We start from the raw sequence: 23824 nt of genomic DNA, 5'->3' as shown, positions 1-23824 counted from the left end.
CCGAGGATAAGGCGTTGCGAGTGCTGGCAGATATAACATAGGGCACCCCCTTGGCCACCGCAATGTCAAGCACGTCTGGAGGTCCACCATTGTTAGGAAAGTGGGTGGGATCATGAGGTCCGAGGATGATGGCGTTCCACTGCTGTGCGACTCGGAGAAGTTTTCGTCCGTGGTTGTTGGTAAGACGAGAATGCCATTCAGTATGTTTTGCATTAAAATCACCGCCGGCAAAGACCTTTCCAGGTAATGTCAGCAGCGCTTCAGCGTCCTGTTGGAGTAACTGCCTGCCAGGTGGACGGTAGACAGCCACAAACGTGATGCGCCCATGTGAGGTGTCAACAGCTACAGCAGTTGCCTCCATCGCTTGTAGTGGCGGAAGCTGAATCTGATGGTGCGCCAGTGAAGTCCGGACGTAGACCGCAGTACCACCGCCATGCGTTGGTCTGTCAGTCCGATAGCACACGTAGTTCGCTGCTCGGACGTGAACTCCAGGCTTGAGAAAAGTCTCCGAGACGAGGCAAATGTCAACGGCTTCATCTCGCAGCAGCTGACGAAATTCGCCATCTTGGGTGCGGATGCCCTGGGCATTCCACACGCATACAGTGACTCCTCGTTGACTACGGGCCATGCTGGGTCTTCAGTGGTCCGGTGGTGATTGCCTGAACGGCTGCACTAACAGCGGCGATGAGTTGCCGCGGGATATCCCTGAGAAGCTCCCGAAGTTCTTGCAGGAGGAGCTTCATTTCTTCCATGCTGGAATCGGCCGCCTGGGAAGGTGCAGATGCATCGTGTGGATGTTGAGCTGGGGTTTCCACGACGACAGCCTGGCGTCCCTGTTGGGAGCGGTCGTGTTGTCCCTGGTCTTCACTCTGTTGCTGATCAGGACGCAGTGCTGGTGGTCGCGCTGTGCCTCGTGGACGGCGGGCCTTCTTGTTGTCTGCAGCTGTTGCAACAGTGGCTGGCGCCGTCGCAGGTATGGGGGCCTGCTGAGAGGAGCCAGGGGAAACAGCAGCAGCAAAACTGACTCCAGGTCTGACTGGTGCAGGCCGCTTTATTGAGCCAGGGCGTTGGCCACGGCTCCGTGCCGCAGCCCGTTGGAAGCTGGAACAGCCGCGGTAAGAGGCAACATGTTCTCCCCCACATCCAGCGCATTTGGGCGGTCCATCTGTCCGCTGCCGTGTGCAGTCGCGACTAGCGTGCTCCCCTGCACACTTAACACAGCGTGGGGGTAGCGTGCAGAACCGTGCTACATGCCCAACCATTTGGCAGTTGTAGCACTGAGGTTCTCCCCTCTTCGAGCGGAGTTTTTCTGTAGTGACTGGTGTCGCCGCTATCTTCGTGACCTGCCACAGCCCACGGTTGTGTGGGATATCACAAGTGACCACTAGGACCAGCGGCGTCTCCTTTCTGGTTCGGCGAGACGGTAGGCGGGTTATCGATCTGAGTCCAAATCCATAGCCCATATCCTCCAGCTGCTGCCGGATGTGATCCAGGCTGTAGTTTCGAGGGAGCCCTCGAAAGACTATCTTTAGCGTCTTGTCCGTTGCCGACGGATAAGTGTAGAACGGCTTTTCCTGTTCTCCGAACGCAGCCGTAACCTTTCTGTAGTCATCAGCTGTTTTCAGCGTGACCTTGTACAGGTTGGTGCCAGCAGGCTTGATGACAACGTTGTCTTGGCCAACAAGACGAAGCAGCATCCTGTAGAGGCCGTCGTAGTCTTCAGTATGTTGGACCACAATAGGCGGCGGCCTTGGTTCACTCTTCTGAGTAGGTAACTCCACACCCTCAGCGAGCTCATCATAACTGTTTGTCGTCGGAACCGGCGGTGCAGATGACAGTTGAGCCTTCCTCGCCGGCCGTTTGACGAGTTGAAAACCATCCTCATCGACGACGACGTCCGCCGGTTTTGCCTTCTTTCCCTTAGGAGGGGCTCGAGTAGTTCCTGTGGCGGTGGTCGCCCTCCTTTTCTTCGTCCTGGTGGAGGTGGACGCTTCTTGTCGTGCCGCCGTCTCGTCGTCAGATTCGGGCAGCGGTACTTGCAATGCAGCCGACTCGAAATCCATAGTCGTGTCCAATGACGATGCCTGGGTCGTCTTAGGTGGGGGGCCGGATGGGGCCGCCGGCAAACAAGCTCTGCCGGACGACGATCCGCCACACCCTTCGCTGTACGGACATCCTCTCGCTCCGACATCTCAGCGCAGACTCGCGTGCGTGCGTGCGTCGCGTGCGATGCCTTTAGCTCAGTGGTAGAGCACTGGTCTAATAAACCAGGGGTCGTAAGTTCCATCCTCACAGGAGAAAGATGAATTTTGGAAATCAGTTGCGCGTCGTGGCCGTATTGCAAACAGTACCTGTGATGACGAACAATTAGCGACAGGCGTTTTTTTAAGATTTACTCTCAGATGTGATTAAGGCGAATGGCGCAGATAAAGCATTTGCCAAAGCGGTACAGCATAAGGTGGGACGAGGCAGTCTGAATTACATTTTATAGATATATTTCTCACATATCTCAGAGCCTCTCGCGGTCGTCGTCGTCGTCGTGGTCGTCGTCGTCGTCGCCGCCGCCGCTTCTGCAGAGGTAGCAAATGGCCTTCGTAGCAAATGCGGCGAGGGACGCCCTGCCTTCGATTACGAATGCACAAAGTGTGTGGTCTTGTTTCTCAGTCTATATTTGGTCGGTCTCGTCAGAGGTTGAATGTAACGAATGGGTGGGAAAGAGCAAGGGGCAGCGGCTGTGTAGAACGAAAACACAAATCCTCAGGGGTGTGAGCGTTTCGAGATGAGTCGTATACATGTAAATGTTGGTCGTCAGTGTCCGTGTGGCCTAATGGATAAGGCGTCGGACTTCGTATCTGAAGATTACAGGTTCGAATGCTGTCACGCTTGTGTTTTTCCAGTTCTGAAAAAGAAACATACCGTTTTAATGTAGCAATTGAGCAGTACGAAACCGTCTGAATGTTGCTGTTGACCATTTTTTGCTTGGAGATGCTCTTGAGCTTGAAACACACACAGCAAGACCGGTGTTAACTAGCGAAATGGTCGGCAGAGTGCCGACACCGCGAGTTTTGACTGGCACTTGCACATCTAAAACAACGTCGGAAAGTAACTCGTTCGGCTTTTGAGTCACATAAAGTATGTGTGTTAATTTTGACGCCACTAGCTCTGCTTGTTGTCATGCAATTTCTTTGCCTCTCAGAAATGATTATGACATAAAAGTGAAGTACGTGACGAGTGTGACGTTAGGAAAACATTAGGCAGCATGGAGAGATTCTGTATGGGACCACCCAACCCAAACGAGTACTGTGTGACGTGCTACCCGGAAAGTATTCACCGAGGTAGCCGGCTATCTCAGTCGGTAGAGCGTCCGACTCTTAATCCCAGGGTCGTGGGTTCGAGCCAGACGCTGGGCGGAACGGAATTTTGTTCCGCTGCAGGTGTAAATTACCGTTTTTCTGATTAACGAGATTTAATGGAAATAGCAACTTTAAACTTTTCCTACGTCTCTGTCAGTCGCAAGGAAACTGTATTTGAAGGTGAAGGTGATTTTGTAGACATGTGTGAAAGACATGTTCTGAAATGCAAGTGTTGTGGTTTGGAGAGCACATCGTTTACGTGTCAGATGTGTAGCCAAGCAGTAATTTGTCGCCATAGCTGCAAATATTAGCCGGTAATATGAAGTGTTGTCAGCTAAAGTCTGATGATGCAGACGACCGTAAGGACGAAGTACCCAAGAGTACCGCTAGGCCGCGCCTCTTTAGCTCAGTGGTAGAGCACTGGTCTAATAAACCAGGGGTCGTAAGTTCCATCCTCACAGGAGAAAGATGAATTTTGGAAATCAGTTGCGCGTCGTGGCCGTATAGCAAACAGTACCTGTGATGACGAACAATTAGCGACAGGCGTTTTTTTTAAGATTTACTCTCAGATGTGATTAAGGCGAATGGCGCAGATAAAGCATTTGCCAAAGCGGTACAGCATAAGGTGGGACGAGGCAGTCTGAATTACATTTTATAGATGCATTTCTCACATATCTCAGAGCCTCTCGCGATCTTCGTCGTCGTCGTCGTCGTCTCCGTCGTCGCCGCCGCCGCTTCTGCAGAAGTAGCAAATGGCCATCGTAGCAAATGCGGCGAGGGACGCCCTGCCTTCGATTCCGAATGCACAAAGTGTGTGGTCTTGTTTCTCAGTCTATATTTGGTCGGTCTCGTCAGAGGTTGAATGTAACGAATGGGTGGGAAAGAGCAAGGGGCAGCGGCTGTGTAGAACGAAAACACAAATCCTCAGGGGTGTGAGCGTTTCGAGATGAGTCGTATACATGTAAATGTTGGTCGTCAGTCTCCGTGTGGCCTAATGGATAAGGCGTCGGACGTCGTATCTGAAGATTACAGGTTCGAATGCTGTCACGCTTGTCTTTTTCCAGTTCTGAAAAAGAAACATACCGTTTTAATGTAGCAATTGAGCAGTACGAAACCGTCTGAATGTTGCTGTTGACCATTTTTTGCTTGGAGATGCTCTTGAGCTTGAAACACACACAGCAAGCCCGGTGTTAACTAGCGAAATGGTCGGCAGAGTGCCGACACCGCGAGTTTTGACTGGCACTTGCACATCTAAAACAACGTCGGAAAGTAACTCGTTCGGCTTTTGAGTCACATAAAGTATGTGTGTTAATTTTGACGCCACTAGCTCTGCTTGTTGTCATGCAATTTCTTTGCCTCTCAGAAATGATTATGACATAAAAGTGAAGTACGTGACGAGTGTGACGTTAGGAAAACATTAGGCAGCATGGAGAGATTCTGTATGGGACCACCCAACCCAAACGAGTACTGTGTGACGTGCTACCCAGCAAGTATTCACCGAGGTAGCCGGCTATCTCAGTCGGTAGAGCGTCAGACTCTTAATCCCAGGGTCGTGGGTTCGAGCCAGACGCTGGGCGGAACGGAATTTTGTTCCGCTGCAGGTGTAAATTACCGTTTTTCTGATTAACGAGATTTAATGGAAATAGCAACTTTAAACTTTGCCTACGTCTCTGTCAGTCGCAAGGAAACTGTATTTGAAGGTGAAGGTGATTTTGTAGACATGTGTGAAAGACATGTTCTGAAATGCAGGTGTTGTGGTTTGGAGAGCACATGGTTTACGTGTCAGATGTGTAGCCAAGCAGTAACTTGTCGCCAGAGCTGCAAATATTAGCCGGTAATATGAAGTGTTGTCAGCTAAAGTCTGATGATGCAGACGACCGTAAGGACGAAGTACCCAAGAGTACCGCTAGGCCGCGCCTCTTTAGCTCAGTGGTAGAGCACTGGTCTAATAAACCAGGGGTCGTAAGTTCCATCCTCACAGGAGGAAGATGAATTTTGGAAATCAGTTGCGCGTCGTGGCCGTATAGCAAACAGTACCTGTGATGACGAACAATTAGCGACAGGCGTTTTTTTAAGATTTACTCTCAGATGTGATTAAGGCGAATGGCGCAGATAAAGCATTTGCCAAAGCGGTACAGCATAAGGTGGGACGAGGCAGTCTGAATTACATTTTTAGATATATTTCTCACATATCTCAGAGCCTCTCGCGGTCGTCGTGGTCGTCGTCGTCGTCGTCGTCGTCGTCGCCGCCGCCGATTCTGCAGAAGTAGCAAATGGCCATCGTAGCAAATGCGGCGAGGGACGCCCTGCCTTCGATTCCGAATGCACAAAGTGTGTGGTCTTGTTTCTCAGTCTATATTTGGTCGGTCTCGTCAGAGGTTGAATGTAACGAATGGGTGGGAAAGAGCAAGGGGCAGCGGCTGTGTAGAACGAAAACACAAATCCTCAGGGGTGTGAGCGTTTCGAGATGAGTCGTATACATGTAAATGTTGGACGTCAGTGTCCGTGTGGCCTAATGGATAAGGCGTCGGACTTCGTATCTGAAGATTACAGGTTCGAATGCTGTCACGCTTGTGTTTTTCCAGTTCTGAAAAAGAAACATACCGTTTTAATGTAGCAATTGAGCAGTACGAAACCGTCTGAATGTTGCTGTTGACCATTTTTTGCTTGGAGATGCTCTTGACCTTGAAACACACACAGCAAGACCGGTGTTAACTAGCGAAATGGTCGGCAGAGTGCCGACACCGCGAGTTTTGACTGGCACTTGCACATCTAAAACAACGTCGGAAAGTAACTCGTTCGGCTTTTGAGTCACATAAAGTATGTGTGTTAATTTTGACGCCACTAGCTCTGCTTGTTGTCATGCAATTTCTTTGCCTCTCAGAAATGATTATGACATAAAAGTGAAGTACGTGACGAGTGTGACGTTAGGAAAACATTAGGCAGCATGGAGAGATTCTGTATGGGACCACCCAACCCAAACGAGTACTGTGTGACGTGCTACCCGGCAAGTATTCACCGAGGTAGCCGGCTATCTCAGTCGGTAGAGCGTCAGACTCTTAATCCCAGGGTCGTGGGTTCGAGCCAGATGCTGGGCGAAACGGAATTTTGTTCCGCTGCAGGTGTAAATTACCGTTATTCTGATTAACGAGATTTAATGGAACTAGCAACTTTAAACTTTGCCTACGTCTCTGTCAGTCGCAAGGAAACTGTATTTGAAGGTGAAGGTGATTTTGTAGACATGTGTGAAAGACATGTTCTGAAATGCAAGTGTTGTGGTTTGGAGAGCACATCGGTTACGTGTCAGATGTGTAGCCAAGCAGTAATTTGTCGCCAAAGCTGCAAATATTAGCCGGTAATATGAAGTGTTGTCAGCTAAAGTCTGATGATGCAGACGACCGTAAGGACGAAGTACCCAAGAGTACCGCTAGGCCGCGCCTCTTTAGCTCAGTGGTAGAGCACTGGTCTAATAAACCAGGGGTCGTAAGTTCCATCCTCACAGGAGGAAGATGAATTTTGGAAATCAGTTGCGCGTCGTGGCCGTATAGCAAACAGTACCTGTGATGACGAACAATTAGCGACAGGCGTTTTTTTAAGATTTACTCTCAGATGTGATTAAGGCGAATGGCGCAGATAAAGCATTTGCCAAAGCGGTACAGCATAAGGTGGGACGAGGCAGTCTGAATTACATTTTTAGATATATTTCTCACATATCTCAGAGCCTCTCGCGGTCGTCGTGGTCGTCGTCGTCGTCGTCGTCGTCGCCGCCGCCGATTCTGCAGAAGTAGCAAATGGCCATCGTAGCAAATGCGGCGAGGGACGCCCTGCCTTCGATTCCGAATGCACAAAGTGTGTGGTCTTGTTTCTCAGTCTATATTTGGTCGGTCTCGTCAGAGGTTGAATGTAACGAATGGGTGGGAAAGAGCAAGGGGCAGCGGCTGTGTAGAACGAAAACACAAATCCTCAGGGGTGTGAGCGTTTCGAGATGAGTCGTATACATGTAAATGTTGGACGTCAGTGTCCGTGTGGCCTAATGGATAAGGCGTCGGACTTCGTATCTGAAGATTACAGGTTCGAATGCTGTCACGCTTGTGTTTTTCCAGTTCTGAAAAAGAAACATACCGTTTTAATGTAGCAATTGAGCAGTACGAAACCGTCTGAATGTTGCTGTTGACCATTTTTTGCTTGGAGATGCTCTTGACCTTGAAACACACACAGCAAGACCGGTGTTAACTAGCGAAATGGTCGGCAGAGTGCCGACACCGCGAGTTTTGACTGGCACTTGCACATCTAAAACAACGTCGGAAAGTAACTCGTTCGGCTTTTGAGTCACATAAAGTATGTGTGTTAATTTTGACGCCACTAGCTCTGCTTGTTGTCATGCAATTTCTTTGCCTCTCAGAAATGATTATGACATAAAAGTGAAGTACGTGACGAGTGTGACGTTAGGAAAACATTAGGCAGCATGGAGAGATTCTGTATGGGACCACCCAACCCAAACGAGTACTGTGTGACGTGCTACCCGGCAAGTATTCACCGAGGTAGCCGGCTATCTCAGTCGGTAGAGCGTCAGACTCTTAATCCCAGGGTCGTGGGTTCGAGCCAGATGCTGGGCGAAACGGAATTTTGTTCCGCTGCAGGTGTAAATTACCGTTATTCTGATTAACGAGATTTAATGGAACTAGCAACTTTAAACTTTGCCTACGTCTCTGTCAGTCGCAAGGAAACTGTATTTGAAGGTGAAGGTGATTTTGTAGACATGTGTGAAAGACATGTTCTGAAATGCAAGTGTTGTGGTTTGGAGAGCACATCGGTTACGTGTCAGATGTGTAGCCAAGCAGTAATTTGTCGCCAAAGCTGCAAATATTAGCCGGTAATATGAAGTGTTGTCAGCTAAAGTCTGATGATGCAGACGACCGTAAGGACGAAGTACCCAAGAGTACCGCTAGGCCGCGCCTCTTTAGCTCAGTGGTAGAGCACTGGTCTAATAAACCAGGGGTCGTAAGTTCCATCCTCACAGGAGGAAGATGAATTTTGGAAATCAGTTGCGCGTCGTGGCCGTATAGCAAACAGTACCTGTGATGACGAACAATTAGCGACAGGCGTTTTTTTAAGATTTACTCTCAGATGTGATTAAGGCGAATGGCGCAGATAAAGCATTTGCCAAAGCGGTACAGCATAAGGTGGGACGAGGCAGTCTGAATTACATTTTTAGATATATTTCTCACATATCTCAGAGCCTCTCGCGTTCGTCGTGGTCGTCGTCGTCGTCGTCGTCGCCGCCGCCGATTCTGCAGAAGTAGCAAATGGCCATCGTAGCAAATGCGGCGAGGGACGCCCTGCCTTCGATTCCGAATGCACAAAGTGTGTGGTCTTGTTTCTCAGTCTATATTTGGTCGGTCTCGTCAGAGGTTGAAGGTAACGAATGGGTGGGAAAGAGCAAGGGGCAGCGGCTGTGTAGAACGAAAACACAAATCCTCAGGGGTGTGAGCGTTTCGAGATGAGTCGTACACATGTAAATGTTGGTCGACAGTGTCCGTGTGGCCTAATGGATAAGGCGTCGGACGTCGTATCTGAAGATTACAGGTTCGAATGCTGTCACGCTTGTCTTTTTCCAGTTCTGAAAAAGAAACATACCGTTTTAATGTAGTAATTGAGCAGTACGAAACCGTCTGAATGTTGCTGTTGACCATTTTTTGCTTGGAGATGCTCTTGAGCTTGAAACACACACAGCAAGACCGGTGTTAACTAGCGAAATGGTCGGCAGAGTGCCGACACCGCGAGTTTTGACTGGCACTTGCACATCTAAAACAACGTCGGAAAGTAACTCGTTCGGCTTTTGAGTCACATAAAGTATGTGTGTTAATTTTGACGCCACTAGCTCTGCTTGTTGTCATGCAATTTCTTTGCCTCTCAGAAATGATTATGACATAAAAGTGAAGTACGTGACGAGTGTGACGTTAGGAAAACATTAGGCAGCATGGAGAGATTCTGTATGGGACCACCCGACCCAAACGAGTACAGTGTGACGTTCTACCCGGCAAGTATTCACCGAGGTAGCCGGCTATGTCAGTCGGTAGAGCGTCAGACTCTTAATCCCAGGGTCGTGGGTTCGAGCCAGACGCTGGGCGGAACGGAATTTTGTTCCGCTGCAGGTGTAAATTACCGTTTTTCTGATTAACGAGATTTAATGGAAATAGCAACTTTAAACTTTGCCTACGTCTCTGTCAGTCGCAAGGAAACTGTATTTGAAGGTGAAGGTGATTTTGTAGACATGTGTGAAAGACATGTTCTGAAATGCAAGTGTTGTGGTTTGGAGAGCACATCGGTTACGTGTCAGATGTGTAGCCAAGCAGTAATTTGTCGCCATAGCTGCAAATTTTAGCCGGTAATATGAAGTGTTGTCAGCTAAAGTCTGATGATGCAGACGACCGTAAGGACGAAGTACGAAAGAGTGGCGCTAGGCCGCGCCTCTTTAGCTCAGTGGTAAAGCACTGGTCTAATAAACAAGGGGTCGTAAGTTGCATCCTCACTGGAGAAAGATGAATTTTGGAAATCAGTTGCGCGTCGTGGCCGTATAGCAAACAGTACCTGTGATGACGAACAATCAGCGACAGTCGTTTTTTTAAGATTTACTCTCAGATGTGATTAAGGCGAATGGCGCAGATAAAGCATTTGCCAAAGCGGTACAGCATAAGGTGGGACGAGGCAGTCTGAATTACATTTTATAGATGTATTTCTCACATATCTCAGAGCCTCTCGCGATATTCGTCGTCGTCGTCGTCGTCGTCGCCGCCGCCGCTTCTGCAGAAGTAGCAAATGGCCATCGTAGCAAATGCGGCGAGGGACGCCCTGCCTTCGATTCCGAATGCACAAAGTGTGTGGTCTTGTTTCTCAGTCTATATTTGGTCGGTCTCGTCAGAGGTTGAATGTAACGAATGGGTGGGAAAGAGCAAGCGGCAGCGGCTGTGTAGAACGAAAACACAATATCCTCAGGGGTGTGAGCGTTTCGAGATGAGTCGTATACATGTAAATGTTGGTCGACAGTGTCCGTGTGGCCTAATGGATAAGGCGTCGGACGTCGTATCTGAAGATTACAGGTTCGAATGCTGTCACGCTTGTCTTTTTCCAGTTCTGAAAAAGAAACATACCGTTTTAATGTAGTAATTGAGCAGTACGAAACCGTCTGAATGTTGCTGTTGACCATTTTTTGCTTGGAGATGCTCTTGAGCTTGAAACACACACAGCAAGACCGGTGTTAACTAGCGAAATGGTCGGCAGAGTGCCGACACCGCGAGTTTTGACTGGCACTTGCACATCTAAAACAACGTCGGAAAGTAACTCGTTCGGCTTTTGAGTCACATAAAGTATGTGTGTTAATTTTGACGCCACTAGCTCTGCTTGTTGTCATGCAACTTCTTTGCCTCTCAGAAATGATTATGACATAAAAGTGAAGTACGTGACGAGTGTGACGTTAGGAAAACATTAGGCAGCATGGAGAGATTCTGTATGGGACCACCCGACCCAAACGAGTACAGTGTGACGTGCTACCCGGCAAGTATTCACCGAGGTAGCCGGCTATGTCAGTCGGTAGAGCGTCAGACTCTTAATCCCAGGGTCGTGGGTTCGAGCCAGACGCTGGGCGGAACGGAATTTTGTTCCGCTGCAGGTGTAAATTACCGTTTTTCTGATTAACGAGATTTAATGGAAATAGCAACTTTAAACTTTGCCTACGTCTCTGTCAGTCGCAAGGAAACTGTATTTGAAGGTGAAGGTGATTTTGTAGACATGTGTGAAACACATGTTCTGAAATGCAAGTGTTGTGGTTTGGAGAGCACATCGGTTACGTGTCAGATGTGTAGCCAAGCAGTAATTTGTCGCCATAGCTGCAAATTTTAGCCGGTAATATGAAGTGTTGTCAGCTAAAGTCTGATGATGCAGACGACCGTAAGGACGAAGTACAAAGAGTGGCGCTAGGCCGCGCCTCTTTAGCTCAGTGGTAGAGCACTGGTCTAATAAACAAGGGGACGTAAGTTGCATCCTCACTGGAAAAAGATGAATTTTGGAAATCAGTTGCGCGTCGTGGCCGTATAGCAAACAGTACCTGTGATGACGAACAATCAGCGACAGGCGTTTTTTTAAGATTTACTCTCAGATGTGATTAAGGCGAATGGCGCAGATAAAGCATTTGCCAAAGCGGTACAGCATAAGGTGGGACGAGGCAGTCTGAATTACATTTTATAGATGTATTTCTCACATATCTCAGAGTCTCTCGCGATATTCGTCGTCGTCGTCGTCGCCGCCGCCGCTTCTGCAGAAGTAGCAAATGGCCATCGTAGCAAATGCGGCGAGGGACGCCCTGCCTTCGATTCCGAATGCACAAAGTGTGTGGTCTTGTTTCTCAGTCTATATTTGGTCGGTCTCGTCAGAGGTTGAATGTAACGAATGGGTGGGAAAGAGCAAGGGGCAGCGGCTGTGTAGAACAAAAACACAAATCCTCAGGGGTGTGAGCGTTTCGAGATGAGTCGTATACATGTAAATGTTGGTCGTCAGTGTCCGTGTGGCCTAATGGATAAGGCGTCGGACGTCGTATCTGAAGATTACAGGTTCGAATGCTGTCACGCTTGTGTTTTTGCAGTTCTGAAAAAGAAACATACCGTTTTAATGTAGCAATTGAGCAGTACGAAACCGTCTGAATGTTGCTGTTGACCATTTTTTGCTTGGAGATGCTCTTGAGCTTGAAACACACACAGCAAGACCGGTGTTAACTAGCGAAATGGTCGGCAGAGTGCCGACACCGCGAGTTTTGACTGGCACTTGCACATCTAAAACAACGTCGGAAAGTAACTCGTTCGGCTTTTGAGTCACATAAAGTATGTGTGTTAATTTTGACGCCACTAGCTCTGCTTGTTGTCATGCAATTTCTTTGCCTCTCAGAAATGATTATGACATAAAAGTGAAGTACGTGACGAGTGTGACGTTAGGAAAACATTAGGCAGCATGGAGAGATTCTGTATGGGACCACCCGACCCAAACGAGTACAGTGTGACGTGCTACCCGGCAAGTATTCACCAAGGTAGCCGGCTATGTCAGTCGGTAGAGCGTCAGACTCTTAATCCCAGGGTCGTGGGTTCGAGCCAGACGCTGGGCGAACGGAATTTTGTTCCGCTGCAGGTGTAAATTACCGTTTTTCTGATTAACGAGATTTAATGGAAATAGCAACTTTAAACTTTGCCTACGTCTCTGTCAGTCGCAAGGAAACTGTATTTGAAGGTGAAGGTGATTTTGTAGACATGTGTGAAACACATGTTCTGAAATGCAAGTGTTGTGGTTTGGAGAGCACATCGGTTACGTGTCAGATGTGTAGCCAAGCAGTAATTTGTCGCCATAGCTGCAAATTTTAGCCGGTAATATGAAGTGTTGTCAGCTAAAGTCTGATGATGCAGACGACCGTAAGGACGAAGTACCAAAGAGTGGCGCTAGGCCGCGCCTCTTTAGCTCAGTGGTAGAGCACTGGTCTAATAAACAAGGGGACGTAAGTTGCATCCTCACTGGAAAAAGATGAATTTTGGAAATCAGTTGCGCGTCGTGGCCGTATAGCAAACAGTACCTGTGATGACGAACAATCAGCGACAGGCGTTTTTTTAAGATTTACTCTCAGATGTGATTAAGGCGAATGGCGCAGATAAAGCATTTGCCAAAGCGGTACAGCATAAGGTGGGACGAGGCAGTCTGAATTACATTTTATAGATGTATTTCTCACATATCTCAGAGCCTCTCGCGGTCGTCGTCGTCGTCGTCGTCGTCGTCGTCGTCGTCGTCGTCGTCGTCGTCTTCGTCGTCGCCGCCGCCGCTTCTGCAGAAGTAGCAAATGGCCATCGTAGCAAATGCGGCGAGGGACGCCCTGCCTTCGATTCCGAATGCACAAAGTGTGTGGTCTTGTTTCTCAGTCTATATTTGGTCGGTCTCGTCAGAGGTTGAATGTAACGAATGGGTGGGAAAGAGCAAGGGGCAGCGGCTGTGTAGAACAAAAACACAAATCCTCAGGGGTGTGAGCGTTTCGAGATGAGTCGTATACATGTAAATGTTGGTCGCCAGTGTCCGTGTGGCCTAATGGATAAGGCGTCGGACGTCGTATCTGAAGATTACAGGTTCGAATGCTGTCACGCTTGTGTTTTTGCAGTTCTGAAAAAGAAACATACCGTTTTAATGTAGCAATTGAGCAGTACGAAACCGTCTGAATGTTGCTGTTGACCATTTTTTGCTTGGAGATGCTCTTGAGCTTGAAACACACACAGCAAGACCGGTGTTAACTAGCGAAATGGTCGGCAGAGTGCCGACACCGCGAGTTTTGACTGGCACTTGCACATCTAAAACAACGTCGGAAAGTAACTCGTTCGGCTTTTGAGTCACATAAAGTATGTGTGTTAATTTTGACGCCACTAGCTCTGCTTGTTGTCATGCAATTTCTTTCCCTCTCAGAAATGATTATGACATAAAAGTGAAGTACGTGACGAGTGTGACGTTAGGAAAACATTAGGCAGCATGGAGAGATTCTGTATGGGACCACCCGACCCAAACGAGTACAGTGTGACGTGCTACCCGGCAAGTATTCACCAAGGTAGCCGGCAATGTCAGTCGGTAGAGCGTCAGACTCTTAATCCCAGGGTCGTGGGTTCGAGCCAGACGCTGGGCGGAACGGAATTTTGTTCCGCTGCAGGTGTAAATTACCGTTTTTCTGAATAACGAGATTTAATGAAAATAGCAACTTTAAACTTTGCCTACGTCTCTGTCAGTCGCAAGGAAACTGTATTTGAAGGTGAAGGTGATTTTGTAGACATGTGTGAAAGACATGTTCTGAAATGCAAGTGTTGTGGTTTGGAGAGCACATCGGTTACGTGTCAGATGTGTAGCCAAGCAGTAATTTGTCGCCATAGCTGCAAATATTAGCCGGTAATATGAAGTGTTGTCAGCTAAAGTCTGATGATGCAGACGACCGTAAGGACGAAGTACCCAAGAGTAGCGGTAGGCAGCGCCTCTTTAGCTCAGTGGTAGAGCACTGGTCTAATAAACCAGGGGTCGTAAGTTCCATCCTCACTGGAGAAAGATGAATTTTGGAAATCAGTTGCGCGTCGTGGCCGTATAGCAAACAGTACCTGTGATGACGAACAATCAGCGACAGGCGTTTTTTTAAGATTTACTCTCAGATGTGATTAAGGCGAATGGCGCAGATAAAGCATTTGCCAAAGCGGTACAGCATAAGGTGGGACGAGGCAGTCTGAATTACATTTTATAGATGTATTTCTCACATATCTCAGAGTCTCTCGCGATATTCGTCGTCGTCGTCGCCGCCGCCGCTTCTGCAGAAGTAGCAAATGGCCATCGTAGCAAATGCGGCGAGGGACGCCCTGCCTTCGATTCCGAATGCACAAAGTGTGTGGTCTTGTTTCTCAGTCTATATTTGGTCGGTCTCGTCAGAGGTTGAATGTAACGAATGGGTGGGAAAGAGCAAGGGGCAGCGGCTGTGTAGAACAAAAACACAAATCCTCAGGGGTGTGAGCGTTTCGAGATGAGTCGTATACATGTAAATGTTGGTCGTCAGTGTCCGTGTGGCCTAATGGATAAGGCGTCGGACGTCGTATCTGAAGATTACAGGTTCGAATGCTGTCACGCTTGTGTTTTTGCAGTTCTGAAAAAGAAACATACCGTTTTAATGTAGCAATTGAGCAGTACGAAACCGTCTGAATGTTGCTGTTGACCATTTTTTGCTTGGAGATGCTCTTGAGCTTGAAACACACACAGCAAGACCGGTGTTAACTAGCGAAATGGTCGGCAGAGTGCCGACACCGCGAGTTTTGACTGGCACTTGCACATCTAAAACAACGTCGGAAAGTAACTCGTTCGGCTTTTGAGTCACATAAAGTATGTGTGTTAATTTTGACGCCACTAGCTCTGCTTGTTGTCATGCAATTTCTTTGCCTCTCAGAAATGATTATGACATAAAAGTGAAGTACGTGACGAGTGTGACGTTAGGAAAACATTAGGCAGCATGGAGAGATTCTGTATGGGACCACCCGACCCAAACGAGTACTGTGTGACGTGCTACCCGGCAAGTATTCACCGAGGTAGCCGACTTTCTCAGTCGGTAGAGCGTCAGACTCTTAATCCCAGGGTCGTGGGTTCGAGCCAGACGCTGGGCGGAACGGAATTTTGTTCCGCTGCAGGTGTAAATTACCGTTTTTCTGATTAACGAGATTTAATGGAAATAGCAACTTTAAACTTTGCCTACGTCTCTGTCAGTCGCAAGGAAACTGTATTTGAAGGTGAAGGTGATTTTGTAGACATGTGTGAAAGACATGTTCTGAAATGCAAGTGTTGTGGTTTGGAGAGCACATCGGTTACGTGTCAGATGTGTAGCCAAGCAGTAATTTGTCGCCATAGCTGCAAATATTAGCCGGTAATATGAAGTGTTGTCAGCTAAAGTCTGATGATGCAGACGACCGTAAGGACGAAGTACCCAAGAGTAGCGCTAGGCCGCGCCTCTTTAGCTCAGTGGTAGAGCTCTGGTCTAATAAACCAGGGGTCGTAAGTTCCATCCTCACTGGAGAAAGATGAATTTTGGAAATCAGTTGCGCGTCGTGGCCGTATAGCAAACAGTACCTGTGATGACGAACAATCAGCGACAGGCGTTTTTTTAAGATTTACTCTCAGATGTGATTAAGGCGAATGGCGCAGATAAAGCATTTGCCAAAGCGGTACAGCATAAGGTGGGACGAGGCAGTCTGAATTACATTTTATAGATGTATTTCTCACATATCTCAGAGCCTCTCGCGATATTCGTCGTCGTCGTCGCCGCCGCCGCTTCTGCAGAAGTAGCAAATGGCCATCGTAGCAAATGCGGCGAGGGACGCCCTGCCTTCGATTCCGAATGCACAAAGTGTGTGGTCTTGTTTCTCAGTCTATATTTGGTCGGTCTCGTCAGAGGTTGAATGTAACGAATGGGTGGGAAAGAGCAAGGGGCAGCGGCTGTGTAGAACGAAAACACAAATCCTCAGGGGTGTGAGCGTTTCGAGATGAGTCGTATACATGTAAATGTTGGTCGTCAGTGTCCGTGTGGCCTAATGGATAAGGCGTCGGACGTCGTATCCGAAGATTACAGGATCGAATGCTGTCACGCTTCTGTTTTTCCAGTTCTGAAAAAGAAACATACCGTTTTAATGTAGCAATTGAGCAGTACGAAACCGTCTGAATGTTGCTGTTGACCATTTTTTGCTTGGAGATGCTCTTGAGCTTGAAACACACACAGCAAGACCGGTGTTAACTAGCGAAATGGTCGGCAGAGTGCCGACACCGCGAGTTTTGACTGGCACTTGCACATCTAAAACAACGTCGGAAAGTAACTCGTTCGGCTTTTGAGTCACATAAAGTATGTGTGTTACTTTTGACGCCACTAGCTCTGCTTGTTGTCATGCAATTTCTTTGCCTCTCAGAAATGATTATGACATAAAAGTGAAGTACGTGACGAGTGTGACGTTAGGAAAACATTAGGCAGCATGGAGAGATTCTGTATGGGACCACCCGACCCAAACGAGTACAGTGTGACGTGCTACCCGGCAAGTATTCACCGAGGTAGCCGGCTATCTCAGTCGGTAGAGCGTCAGACTCTTAATCCCAGGGTCGTGGGTTCGAGCCAGACGGTGGGCGGAACGGAATTTTGTTCCGCTGCAGGTGTAAATTACCGTTTTTCTGATTAACGAGATTTAATGGAAATAGCAACTTTAAACTTTGCCTACGTCTCTGTCAGTCGCAAGGAAACTGTATTTGAAGGTGAAGGTGATTTTGTAGACATGTGTGAAAGACATGTTCTGAAATGCAAGTGTTGTGGTTTGGAGAGCACATCGGTTACGTGTCAGATGTGTAGCCAAGCAGTAATTTGTCGCCATAGCTGCAAATATTAGCCGGTAATATGAAGTGTTGTCAGCTAAAGTCTGATGATGCAGACGACCGTAAGGACGAAGTACCCAAGAGTACCGCTAGGCCGCGCTTCTTTAGCTCAGTGGTAGAGCACTGGTCTAATAAACCAGGGGTCGTAAGTTCCATCCTCACTGGAGAAAGATGAATTTTGGAAATCAGTTGCGCGTCGTGGCCGTATAGCAAACAGTACCTGTGATGACGAACAATCAGCGACAGGCGTTTTTTTAAGATTTACTCTCAGATGTGATTAAGGCGAATGGCGCAGATAAAGCATTTGCCAAAGCGGTACAGCATAAGGTGGGACGAGGCAGTCTGAATTACATTTTATAGATGTATTTCTCACATATCTCAGAGCCTCTCGCGGTCGTCGTCGTCGTCGTCGCCGCCGCCGCCGCCGCCGCTTCTGCAGAAGTACCAAATGGCCATCGTAGCAAATGCGGCGAGGGACGCCCTGCCTTCGATTCCGAATGCACAAAGTGTGTGGTCTTGTTTCTCAGTCTATATTTGGTCGGTCTCGTCAGAGGTTGAATGTAACGAATGGGTGGGAAAGAGCAAGGGGCAGCGGCTGTGTAGAACGAAAACACAAATCCTCAGGGGTGTGAGCGTTTCGAGATGAGTCGTATAAATGTAAATGTTGGTCGTCAGTGACCGTGTGGCCTAATGGATAAGGCGTCGGACTTCGTATCTGAAGATTACAGGTACGAATGCTGTCACGCTTGTGTTTTTCCAGTTCTGAAAAAGAAACATATTGTTTTAATGTAGCAATTGAGCAGTACGAAACCGTCTGAATGTTGCTGTTGACCATTTTTTGCTTGGAGATGCTCTTGAGCTTGAAACACACACAGCAAGACCGGTGTTAACTAGCGAAATGGTCGGCAGAGTGCCGACACCGCGAGTTTTGACTGGCACTTGCACATCTAAAACAACGTCGGAAAGTAACTCGTTCGGCTTTTGAGTCACATAAAGTATGTGTGTTAATTTTGACGCCACTAGCTCTGCTTGTTGTCATGCAATTTCTTTGCCTCTCAGAAATGATTATGACATAAAAGTGAAGTACGTGACGAGTGTGACGTTAGGAAAACATTAGGCAGCATGGAGAGATTCTGTATGGGACCACCCAACCCAAACGAGTACAGTGTGACGTGCTACCCGGCAAGTATTCACCGAGGTAGCCGGCTTTCTCAGTCGGTAGAGCGTCAGACTCTTAATCCCAGGGTCGTGGGTTCGAGCCAGACGCTGGGCGGAACGGAATTTTGTTCCGCTGCAGGTGTAAATTACCGTTTTTCTGATTAACGAGATTTAATGGAAATAGCAACTTTAAACTTTGCCTACGTCTCTGTCAGTCGCAAGGAAACTGTATTGAAGGTGAAGGTGATTTTGTAGACATGTGTGAAAGACATGTTCTGAAATGCAAGTGTTGTGGTTTGGAGAGCACATCGGTTACGTGTCAGATGTGTAGCCAAGCAGTAATTTGTCGACATAGCTGCAAATATTAGCCGGTAATATGAAGTGTTGTCAGCTAAAGTCTGATGATGCAGACGACCGTAAGGACGAAGTACCCAAGAGTAGCGCTAGGCCGCGCCTCTTTAGCTCAGTGGTAGAGCACTGGTCTAATAAACCAGGGGTCGTAAGTTCCATCCTCACTGGAGAAAGATGAATTTTGGAAATCAGTTGCGCGTCGTGGCCGTATAGCAAACAGTACCTGTGATGACGAACAATCAGCGACAGGCGTTTTTTTAAGATTTACTCTCAGATGTGATTAAGGCGAATGGCGCAGATAAAGCATTTGCCAAAGCGGTACAGCATAAGGTGGGACGAGGCAGTCTGAATTACATTTTATAGATGTATTTCTCACATATCTCAGAGTCTCTCGCGATATTCGTCGTCGTCGTCGCCGCCGCCGCTTCTGCAGAAGTAGCAAATGGCCATCGTAGCAAATGCGGCGAGGGACGCCCTGCCTTCGATTCCGAATGCACAAAGTGTGTGGTCTTGTTTCTCAGTCTATATTTGGTCGGTCTCGTCAGAGGTTGAATGTAACGAATGGGTGGGAAAGAGCAAGGGGCAGCGGCTGTGTAGAACAAAAACACAAATCCTCAGGGGTGTGAGCGTTTCGAGATGAGTCGTATACATGTAAATGTCGGTCGTCAGTGTCCGTGTGGCCTAATGGATAAGGCGTCGGACGTCGTATCTGAAGATTACAGGTTCGAATGCTGTCACGCTTGTGTTTTTGCAGTTCTGAAAAAGAAACATACCGTTTTAATGTAGCAATTGAGCAGTACGAAACCGTCTGAATGTTGCTGTTGACCATTTTTTGCTTGGAGATGCTCTTGAGCTTGAAACACACACAGCAAGCCCGGTGTTAACTAGCGAAATGGTCGGCAGAGTGCCGACACCGCGAGTTTTGACTGGCACTTGCACATCTAAAACAACGTCGGAAAGTAACTCGTTAGGCTTTTGAGTCACATAAAGTATGTGTGTTAATTTTGACGCCACTAGCTCTGCTTGTTGTCATGCAATTTCTTTGCCTCTCAGAAATGATTATGACATAAAAGTGAAGTACGTGACGAGTGTGACGTTAGGAAAACATTAGGCAGCATGGAGAGATTCTGTATGGGACCACCCGACCCAAACGAGTACAGTGTGACGTGCTACCCGGCAAGTATTCACCAAGGTAGCCGGCTATGTCAGTCGGTAGAGCGTCAGACTCTTAATCCCAGGGTCGTGGGTTCGAGCCAGACGCTGGGCGGAACGGAATTTTGTTCCGCTGCAGGTGTAAATTACCGTTTTTCTGATTAACGAGATTTAATGGAAATAGCAACTTTAAACTTTGCCTACGTCTCTGTCAGTCGCAAGGAAACTGTATTTGAAGGTGAAGGTGATTTTGTAGACATGTGTGAAAGACATGTTCTGAAATGCAAGTGTTGTGGTATGGAGAGCACATCGGTTACGTGTCAGATGTGTAGCCAAGCAGTAATTTGTCGCCATAGCTGCAAATTTTAGCCGGTAATATGAAGTGTTGTCAGCTAAAGTCTGATGATGCAGACGACCGTAAGGACGAAGTACCAAAAAGTGGCGCTAGGCCGCGCCTCTTTAGCTCAGTGGTAGAGCACTGGTCTAATAAACCAGGGGTCGTAAGTTCCATCCTCACTGGAGAATGATGAATTTTGGAAATCAGTTGCGCGTCGTGGCCGTATAGCAAACAGTACCTGTGATGACGAACAATTAGCGACAGGCGTTTTTTTAAGAATTGCTCTCAGATGTAATTAAGGCGAATGGCGCAGATAAAGCATTTGCCAAAGCGGTACAGCATAAGGTGGGACAAGGCAGTCTGAATTACATTTTATAGATGTATTTCTCACATATCTCAGAGCCTCTCGCGATCTTCGTCGTCGTCGTCGTCGTCGTCGTCGTCGTCGTCGCTGCCGCCGCCGCTTCTGCAGAAGTAGCAAATGGCCATCGTAGCAAATGCGGCGAGGGACGCCCTGCCTTCGATTCCGAATGCACAAAGTGTGTGGTCTTGTTTCTCAGTCTATATTTGGTCGGTCTCGTCAGAGGTTGAATGTAACGAATGGGTGGGAAAGAGCAAGGGGCAGCGGCTGTGTAGAACGAAAACACAAATCCTCAGGGGTGTGAGCGTTTCGAGATGAGTCGTATAAATGTAAATGTTGGTCGTCAGTGACCGTGTGGCCTAATGGATAAGGCGTCGGACTTCGTATCTGAAGATTACAGGTACGAATGCTGTCACGCTTGAGTTTTTCCAGTTCTGAAAAAGAAACATATTGTTTTAATGTAGCAATTGAGCAGTACGAAACCGTCTGAATGTTGCTGTTGACCATTTTTTGCTTGGAGATGCTCTTGAGCTTGAAACACACACAGCAAGACCGGTGTTAACTAGCGAAATGGTCGGCAGAGTGCCGACACCGCGAGTTTTGACTGGCACTTGCACATCTAAAACAACGTCGGAAAGTAACTCGTTCGGCTTTTGAGTCACATAAAGTATGTGTGTTAATTTTGACGCCACTAGCTCTGCTTGTTGTCATGCAATTTCTTTGCCTCTCAGAAATGATTATGACATAAAAGTGAAGTACGTGACGAGTGTGACGTTAGGAAAACATTAGGCAGCATGGAGAGATTCTGTATGGGACCACCCAACCCAAACGAGTACTGTGTGACGTGCTACCCGGCAAGTATTCACCGAGGTAGCCGGCTATCTCCGTCGGTAGAGCGTAAGACTCTTAATCCCAGGGTCGTGGGTTCGAGCCAGACGCTGGGCGGAACGGAATTTTGTTCCGCTGCAGGTGTAAATTACCGTTTTTCTGATTAACGAGATTTAATGGAAATAGCAACTTTAAACTTTGCCTACGTCTCTGTCAGTCGCAAGGAAACTGTATTTGAAGGTGAAGGTGATTTTGTAGACATGTGTGAAAGACATGTTCTGAAATGCAAGTGTTGTGGTTTGGAGAGCACATCGGTTACGTGTCAGATGTGTAGCCAAGCAGTAATTTGTCGCCATAGCTGCAAATATTAGCCGGTAATATGAAGTGTTGTCAGCTAAAGTCTGATGATGCAGACGACCGTAAGGACGAAGTACCCAAGAGTAGCGCTAGGCTGCGCCTCTTTAGCTCAGTGGTAGAGCACTGGTCTAATAAACCAGGGGTCGTAAGTTCCATCCTCACTGGAGAAAGATGAATTTTGGAAATCAGTTGCGCGTCGTGGCCGTATAGCAAACAGTACCTGTGATGACGAACAATCAGCGACAGGCGATTTTTTAAGATTTACTCTCAGATGTGATTAAGGCGAATGGCGCAGATAAAGCATTTGCCAAAGCGGTACAGCATAAGGTGGGACGAGGCAGTCTGAATTACATTTTATAGATGTATTTCTCACATATCTCAGAGCCTCTCGCGATATTCGTCGTCGTCGTCGCCGCCGCCGCTTCTGCAGAAGTAGCAAATGGCCATCGTAGCAAATGCGGCGAGGGACGCCCTGCCTTCGATTCCGAATGCACAAAGTGTGTGGTCTTGTTTCTCAGTCTATATTTGGTCTGTCTCGTCAGAGGTTGAATGTAACGAATGGGTGGGAAAGAGCAAGGGGCAGCAGCTGTGTAGAACGAAAACACAAATCCTCAGGGGTGTGAGCGTTTCGAGATGAGTCGTATACATGTAAATCTTGGTCGTCAGTGTCCGTGTGGCCTAATGGATAAGGCGTCGGACGTCGTATCCGAAGATTACAGGATCGAATGCTGTCACGCTTCTGTTTTTACAGTTCTGAAAAAGAAACATACCGTTTTAATGTAGCAATTGAGCAGTACGAAACCGTCTGAATGTTGCTGTTGACCATTTTTTGCTTGGAGATGCTCTTGAGCTTGAAACACACACAGCAAGACCGGTGTTAACTAGCGAAATGGTCGGCAGAGTGCCGACACCGCGAGTTTTGACTGGCACTTGCACATCTAAAACAACGTCGGAAAGTAACTCGTTCGGCTTTTGAGTCACATAAAGTATGTGTGTTACTTTGGACGCCACTAGCTCTGCTTGTTGTCATGCAATTTCTTTGCCTCTCAGAAATGATTATGACATAAAAGTGAAGTACGTGACGAGTGTGACGTTAGGAAAACATTAGGCAGCATGGAGAGATTCTGTATGGGACCACCCGACCCAAACGAGTACAGTGTGACGTGCTACCCGGCAAGTATTCACCGAGGTAGCCGGCTATCTCAGTCGGTAGAGCGTCAGACTCTTAATCCCAGGGTCGTGGGTTCGAGCCAGACGCTGGGCGGAACGGAATTTTGTTCCGCTGCAGGTGTAAATTACCGTTTTTTCTGATTAACGAGATTTAATGGAAATAGCAACTTTAAACTTTGCCTACGTCTCTGTCAGTCGCAAGGAAACTGTATTTGAAGGTGAAGGTGATTTTGTAGACATGTCTGAAAGACATGTTCTGAAATGCAAGTGTTGTGGTTTGGAGAGCACATCGGTTACGTGTCAGATGTGTAGCCAAGCAGTAATTTGTCGCCATAGCTGCAAATATTAGCCGGTAATATGAAGTGTTGTCAGCTAAAGTCTGATGATGCAGACGACCGTAAGGACGAAGTACCCAAGAGCAGCGCTAGGCCGCGCCTCTTGAGCTCAGTGGTAGAGCACTGGTCTAATAAACCAGGGGTCGTAAGTTCCATCCTCACTGGAGAAAGATGAATTTTGGAAATCTGTTGCGCGTCGTGGCCGTATAGCAAACAGTACCTGTGATGACGAACAATCAGCGACAGGCGTTTTTTTAAGATTTACTCTCAGATGTGATTAAGGCGAATGGCGCAGATAAAGCATTTGCCAAAGCGGTACAGCATAAGGTGGGACGAGGCAGTCTGAATTACATTTTATAGATGTATTTCTCACATATCTCAGAGTCTCTCGCGATATTCGTCGTCGTCGTCGCCGCCGCCGCCGCTTCTGCAGAAGTAGCAAATGGCCATCGTAGCAAATGCGGCGAGGGACGCCCTG

General features: G+C 47.8%; 3 non-coding genes across 3 annotated transcripts; all 3 read left to right on the top strand.

Annotated features, from left to right (window-relative positions):
- Positions 1-5268: 5268 nt before the first annotated feature.
- On the top strand, positions 5269-5340 carry Trnai-aau (transfer RNA isoleucine (anticodon AAU)). Its single transcript has one exon. It is a non-coding gene; the product is annotated as a tRNA-Ile (tRNA).
- A 1449-nt stretch (positions 5341-6789) lies between these two features.
- On the top strand, positions 6790-6861 carry Trnai-aau (transfer RNA isoleucine (anticodon AAU)). Its single transcript has one exon. It is a non-coding gene; the product is annotated as a tRNA-Ile (tRNA).
- A 1446-nt stretch (positions 6862-8307) lies between these two features.
- On the top strand, positions 8308-8379 carry Trnai-aau (transfer RNA isoleucine (anticodon AAU)). The gene has a single exon. It is a non-coding gene; the product is annotated as a tRNA-Ile (tRNA).
- The last annotated feature ends 15445 nt before the right edge of the window (positions 8380-23824 follow it).

Source organism: Schistocerca gregaria, unplaced genomic scaffold, assembly GCF_023897955.1.
Source record: "Schistocerca gregaria isolate iqSchGreg1 unplaced genomic scaffold, iqSchGreg1.2 ptg000178l, whole genome shotgun sequence".
Classification (NCBI taxonomy): Eukaryota; Metazoa; Arthropoda; class Insecta; order Orthoptera; family Acrididae; genus Schistocerca; species Schistocerca gregaria.
This window is presented reverse-complemented; position numbering and strand designations above follow the sequence as displayed.